Genomic DNA, 8,191 nt, shown 5'->3' on the forward strand with positions numbered 1-8,191 from the left:
TTATTCAGCTCGGTATTGATGCTAATGGGGTTGTTGATAATGATGAAAAGAGGTATGACGTCCTGAATTATATTTTTGCCTAAAAACGTTAGAATTAAAGTGAAATAACACAGACTTTTTCGGTTATGATGACTGAGAAGATGAAATAAAGAGCAGAATATTTACCGTCTCAGACTGCTGAAAGTAATGCGTTTTCGAAATATTTCACCCTCGGCTGATGTATAGGCTGGCTCAAATGAATGTACATATAGCACTGCTTGATAAGCGCTTTATAAGTACCATCCGCACCGGCGGTTTCTGTCAAAAGATGAATAGTACATCGCATCCATTCATATATACCAGACTAGAGATACTTATGGGCGTGGTATTGTCATTTGAATATAATTAGACAGACATAAAGAGAGAGGGGGGGTGGAGGGAGAGCGAGGGAAGGAGAGAAAAAGAAAAGAAAAAGAGAGCAAGAGAGAGGGAACCAACAGCTAAAGTTGCCAATATGCAATGAAGATCCTTTGCCACTAGTCCAAAATGCTAATGATACTCGAGGGAAAAATATACGTAATAGCAGATAGATATAACCATTGTGTGTTTTGATTCAACTCTCTGTTGAAAATGTCAGGGTATGACCGCGAAAAGTGTTACGAAGGTGGCAAAATCACCAGGTTCTTCGGATACCAGTGGGAAGCCACTGATTTAACGGCGTCCAAGTTTTGGAGAAGGGACCAATTATCACTGCCTCTTCTGTGTTGTCACTCCAAAGAGGGCGTCCCAGTTGGATTCCGGTAATTGACGCAAGTTATGATCCGAGTCTCGCAGCGGGATACGACCAGTCACTTGTGTGGAACCCTCGCACTGTTTCAGGGAACTCATCCAGCCTAATTGTAATAAGGATTATAAATGCGTAGCAGAAGTGGCGTCACACGTCGAGATCCTCTCGTTAAGATGGCATTATTAGCCTCACGAGGACAAAACAAAAGCTGCGAATTTCAAAGAAACTTCGTTTTAAAGACCGTGTACATGTGGTGTATCATAGGGATCCATGGAGTGGGAAAGCTGACAATCAGGTATTGATTTGTGTACAGATTTATCACTAATCTCTACACAAACACAAACACAAACATGCACACACACACGCGCGCCCGCGCGCACGCACGCACACACACACACATACACACACAAAGAGCATTTGATATCATTGATGCTAATGCATGATTAAATTTAGTATAAATAAAATAAAAGTATCAAAGTATAAATAAAATAAAAGTATCAAACAGGGAATAGTGGAACCCACGGCTATACTAACGATGAAGTGATGTAAATCTCAATCGCTTGATGCTATTGGATACATCATAGATATGTACATTATTATGTATATTACTACATGTATGTATAAGTGTACATCATAGTTATGTACATTGTTTTTGTTGTTTTGCTATTCTTTTTGTTGTCAAAGAATACATTTTGATTCTTTTACGTCATAAACGACAAAATCTCATTGTATAGTAATAACCATTGTAATTCTGTTATCTTGTTTCTTTGTTTTTATGAACACAAAGTGGAAATTAATTAGTATCAATCAATCAATCAGTCAAAATAACAAGAGAAATTACAATATAACTTAAATTGTCGAGTACGTAATCTATTCGCTCATGTTATGCAAATGACGTATTTCATAGTCCATCAATTATCTCGCTCCGTTACCTCCTGAGGGTTGTATTTCTAGGTATTGTACGTAGTTGGGCACAAATTCATTTAATGCGGATTTTTTTTTTTTGAATGGGTGTCTCATTATTTTGATGTGCTTCAAAAAATTTTGTAAACGCAGGCAAAGTTTGATGACAACATGACGTGACGCCCCTCCCCCTCCCCACACCACACCACCACCACCACCACCATCACCATCACCATCACCACCACCACCAACATCCCCATCACCACCGTCACCGAACAGCTAGCGCCACGCACCAAACGCGTTCTGTGTTTGAGCCTCCTGTCCATGTGTCAAACACATTTCAGATCTTGTTAAAATGCAACATTATGCGATATTTCCATTTCATTTGATTTGTTTTATGTCCACACTGGCATTATTTGCTTCAGCCAAAGGCTGTTTTTCCATAAGTCCTCGCATCTCAAAAACAGTTACATGACATGATACAGAAACACAAAGGAACATACAAAAAGCTTAAAGGGGATGGCTAGTATTAGTAACTGATCAGTGGGAATCAGTGGGAATGCTGAGGGATGATTGTTCCAATCCTTGTGGGATTCATTTAAGAGTACATTATGTATCTATTGTTGTGTGAAAATTATTTCCTTCAGAATGGTCTCATGTTCAAGTAATGTGCAGTTTAATATTTCCAGGTTAGCATGCCTGTACAGTGACGGGGCGATTAAACTGCACATTACTTGAATATGAGACCATTCTGAAGCAAATAATTGTCACACAACAATAGATATATAATGTACTCTTAAATGAATCCCACAAGGATTGGAACAATCATCCCTCAGCATTCCCACTGATTCCCATTGATCAGTTACTAGCCATCCCCTTTAAGAACATGTGCAATAAAAACACCAATCCCGGACACCAATCAACAACGAAAACAGCATCAACATTTGAAATTACAGGCTACAATCAAAATATCTAGCCCCCCTTTCCTACACATATGCACACGTCTAATCCTACAATGTCTCGTCTTTTTCAAACTTTCAAAAACAGAGTATCACCAGCAAAAATCAGAGATGTGTACTGAATCTATGACTGAAATGAGTCTAATGAAATACGGACTATACATTTAACTGAAACCTGGTGAAAGGCATGTCTTTCAGACTCCTACAGATAATGCAGTTGACTATGATATAAAGACAACACGAAAAAAAAATCTAAATCATTTGTCTATGTAAAGTAGATATAAAAAGAGGTCATAACCTTATAACATACATACACATGCATACACAGAAACACACACACACTATGTATATATATAATATATATATATATATTGATATAAATATATATAATTATATATATACGTGTATGTATATACATATATATATGTATATATATATATATATATATATATATATATATATATATATATGTATAATAAGTAAATATACATATTGAGTAAGTAGTCCACGTGTTGCTGCAATAATATAAAAGTAGAACAGAACTCGAGTACATGCTGTCAATATACCAACATTTATTTTGACACACATTTCTTTGGGCGATTCGCCCTTACTAAAGAACACTTGTGAAAAGACAAAAGTGTCTATAATCACAAGAATTTGGGACTCACCCCTTTATCCTTATACCCAGATACAGATGACTTTTAGGGTTATCTGTGATGTAATACTCTGATCTCTTGTTATGGCAACCCAATGATATGATACAGAGACGGGGGTGTACATTTATTGTATCTACGGTGTTTCTTCACACAAACAATAATTATTCATTACATCAGGCGCGGTCGAAACGTAATGCACTGTACCCCCATCTCCGCTCATATAAGGCACTTCCATATGTATTTTCTTCAAGGACAAGGACACACAGTTATCAAAATATATCGTATTAATTTTGTAATTATAGCAGGTAGTGGGTATATGGCAATTATTGCGCTGTTACCATGGTTACGCATTAAGAAATATCGCATTTTCACAGTGCAGAAGCGTCATGTCTTTGAGAGTGGACAACTTTCAAGCAGGATTTAAGTTGTTAACAATAGCATTTCCCGCCGCCCTTCTGATAGCAACGAAAATACGACTCACGTGCAAGCTGCTTTCATATCAGAATATGACCGCTGCCATAGCAACTGCGTGATAAAAATGATACTTGTGGAAAAAAAATAATAGAACGTCTGTATCAGTTAACTAAACTTCACAAAATAGAAGTGCATTTCAAAGCCAAAGAAGTCTTAACAGCGAGTTTGATTCCGGTCATCCAGAGAGTTTTTGCAGATGTCTATTCATGACTATAATATGACCGTTTCTATGGCAACAGGATGATACAAAAGTTAAAGTACACATCAGTAGTTTAAACATAGACATCTTAGGAAGTATACCATTTATTTTCTGACTAATTGTCATACCTACTACCTACTCTAATTACAAATATGATACGCATTGATAACTTGGAGGGTCCTTGATCACTTGATAGCAAAAATGCATGCTGTCAATATACCAACATTTATTTTGACACACATTTCTTTGGGCGATTCGCCCTTACTAAAGAACACTTGTGAAAAGACAAAAGTGTCTAATCACAAGAATTTGGGACTCACCCCTTTATCCTTATACCCAGATACAGATGACTTTTAGGTTATCTGTGATGTAATACTCTGATCTCTTCTTATGGTAACCCAATGACATGATACAGAGACGAGTGTACATGTACACTGCAAAAAGTCCGGTGTTAAATAGTGAACACCGAGCTGGTGTTACATTTTCGGTGCTCATTTATGGTGTTAAATTAAAACCTCCGGGTGTCATTTCCACATTTTAAACTGTTTTTTGAAGAGTTTCTTAGTAATTTAAACAAGACGATCAAGAATTTTACATTAAAATACTAGATTTTTGAAAAAATGTGAAAATAAATTTACACCAAAGTAACACCAGCTGGTGTGGTCTCTTATTGAAGCTGGACGGGTGTTAAACCATTGATATTAACACCCACAAATATCAAATCAACACCATGTGGTGTCATTTTTGAATTAACACCAGTACAGTGTCAAAATAACACCAGGTACAGTGTCAAATTAACACCACGAAGTGTCAGGTGAACACTTTTCAACACCATCACAGTGCATTTTTAACACCTGTGGGTGTGGTCCTTTATTGAAGTTTGATCGGTGTTAGATTTAACACCCGTGGTGTTAAATCTAACACCGATGTTTTTACAGTGTATCTACGGTGTTTCTTCACAGAAACAATTCAATATATCAGGCGTGGTCGAAACGTAGTGCACTGTACCCCCATCTCCGTTATAAGGCACTTTTCTGCAAGGGCAAGGACACTCAGTTATCAAAATATATCGTATAATTTTGTAATTAGTGGAGCTACCATGGTTACGGATTAAGAAATACCGAATTTTCACAGAAGCGTCATGCTTTTGAAAATGGACAACCTTCAAGCAGGATTTAAGTTGTTAACAATACCTATTTCCCGCCGCCCTTCTGATAGCAACGAAAATATGAATCACATGGAAGCTGCTTTCATATCAAAATATGACCGTTTCCATGGCAACTGCGTGATAAAACTGATACTTGTGGAAAAAAAAACCCTCATCCAGAGGGTTTTTGCAAATGTCTATTCATGACTATAATATGACCGTTTCTATGGCAACAGGATGAAACAAAAGTTAAAGTACACATCAGTAGTTTAAACATAGACATCTTAGGAAGTATACCATGTATTTTCTGACTAATTGCCATACCTACTACCTACTCTAATTACAGATATGATACGCATTGATAACTTGGAGGGTCCTTGATCACTTGATAGCAGAAAAATTCAAATGGAAGTGCCTTATATTTGGAATGAGAGTACAGATCCTTACATTTATTTTCTTCATGCTGTGATGTACGCAAAACGTCAACTATGCAAGCTGCGCCTGCGCAGTGGCGATAACCATAGAGATATATACTAAGAACACTCTTATATTATTAGTATACATCTCTATGGCGATAACATTGTCTTTGGCAGATTAGAATACGGAGCACTCAGTGTGACTGCGTTCCTCGCCCTAACTTGTGCTGTTGACTAAACGTAAAGTAATGAACTCATCCCCAACATGACGTATGCCTGTAAGGATTGTTTCTGAGTAGAATGCAGAGTAGAATGCTTCTGAGTAGAGTGTTTTTCTTGATTTTTCAAAGGCGTTTGATACAATAGATCATGATATTTTACTTTATAAATTAAATCATTACGGAATTCGGGGTAAGGCGCTAGAATGGTTTTCTGATTATCTGACAAATAGAAAACAATTTGTAAGTATCCACGGTCACGATTCCCAACCTAAGTTAATTTCTTGCGGGGTTCCTCAGGGTTCCCTGTTAGGTCCACTTCTTTTTATTTTGTATATTAACGATATTCAGAACTCATCTAAGATCCTTTCCTTCGTTTGTTTTGCAGACGATACAAATTTGTTCTTTTCTCATCCAAATCCTGATGAGCTTATAAACATAATAAATGAAGAACTTGTTTCTGTTCAATCTTGGATTTTTGCAAACAAACTTTCCTTAAACATTGAAAAAACTCATTATATTTTGTTTAGTAATTCCCCACCTGTACTACCTATTTCTGTCAAGATCAACAACATTGATTTGTCACAGGTCAACAGTACAAAATTTTTGGGTCTTTACATTGATAGTGATTTATCTTGGAGAACCCATGTTGGTTATGTAAGTAGAATTATTGCTAGAAATACAGGGGTTCTAAACAAACTTAGTTATTATTTTCCATGTAATATTCTACAAAGTATATATTCAACTTTGATATCTCCCTATCTTAATTATGGGATTCTGGCGTGGGGAAATGCTTCTAAAAATCTTATCGATTTGTTATTTATTGTGCAAAAACGCGCTATTAGAATTGTAAACCACGCCGGATACTTATCGCATACGAATGAACTTTTTATGAGCAATAAAATTTTGAAAATTCCTGAGTTATTTTCTTACAACGTTTGCCTGTTTATGTTTCAATTCTCAACTGGCCAATTACCAGATGCATTTTCCAAAATGTTCACAAGAAACTATACAGTTCATGATTATCCAACCCGCCAACGTTATGCGTATCACCTTCCACGTACCCGAACAATTTTTGCGAAAAAAACTATCATGTTCACTGGACCTAAGTACTGGAATGAACTCCCTACGGAACTTTCAAGCTGCACCACTTTAACCTCATTCAAACGAAAATTAAAACAATATCTTTTGAGCAGCTACGGCATGCATATTGTATAGTACTTGTTGCTCAGTATTTTCTCCCTTGTCTATCTTATTTATCTTCTAGTAGTAGTCCGACGGGATCCTAACCATGTACATTATCATTCGTCGATCAGTCTGCCTGTTGCGCTCTCTAAGTTTTTATTGTTACACTCGATTGTTGGAATTCTTGCGCGTGGCAGCTGTCTGTTACCATGGTCACACGGCCTGCATGGTTTAGGACCCCGCTGGAATTTGACACCTGAGCTCCATTGTCCTTGTGTGTATATTTTATATACACGACAAAATTCTTTTAGCCCACCTTCCATTTATGTATTTATGCCAAACTGTTACGTCATCATCTATACCTCCACACCCACGTAAATCCTTACAATCTCAGTCGTTGTGCTCTCAATGTCCTTACTTGTAGTAGGTTATAGTTGCAACATGTGACCTTTCAGTGTTTTATTCTGTATTTTATATAGCAACATTTGATTTGATCTTGTTCGTTTTAATCGGATCCCCCAATTATAGTATGGTCTAAAAATATCTGTACTTATGCTTCCCCTAATCTGATTTTACCACGGGACCTGCGGCTCTATACAAGCTTGCTTTTACGCAGGCCCCATCATATTTTTCGCATTATGATCTCATTTAACTCGCATGTATACAGACCTTGTGTATACCAAGACAAACTTTTGAACATTCCGGTGAAGTTCTATTTTGAATTATGTTCTGTATAGATTTCATATCAATTTACTTTATATTGTGATATATGTGAGAAATATGAAAATAAATTGAAATGAAATGAAATGAAATGCTGGGTTGACATAACAACACAGGCATAACTAACTGTCTGGAGCAGAATAGAGACGTCAGTTCAAATTTATGTGATAAAACACTTTTGTATGGATTCATATGGATTCAAGTATAGAAATATTTGGGATTTTTTTCTATTATTTAACACACTGCTTCCATAGTTACATTTAGAAAGCCTCCTCGACCCCCCCCCCCCTCCAGTTATGGTCAACATAAGTTGCAATGTGTATAAACCGAATAGGTCTAAAAGTCCACATAAATCTAACCACATGTTCACTTCTGTTCCTGCGAAGAACAGGTTTTCAATGAGAAATTCAGCAAATGCTTGATCAAACAATTTTTGAACATTCTTAATTATGTTCTTTTGTAAGTTGCTGTTTTTTATGCACTCACTCCGCGCGTAAAAGTCTTTTATTTTTTGGCTTATTGTGATGTAATCAAACGTTAACTCAGTC

This window comes from Diadema antillarum, unplaced genomic scaffold, assembly GCF_040938485.1.
Source record: "Diadema antillarum isolate AM-2024a unplaced genomic scaffold, OU_Dant_1.0 seq00000079_RagTag, whole genome shotgun sequence".
Lineage (NCBI taxonomy): Eukaryota > Metazoa > Echinodermata > Echinoidea > Diadematoida > Diadematidae > Diadema > Diadema antillarum.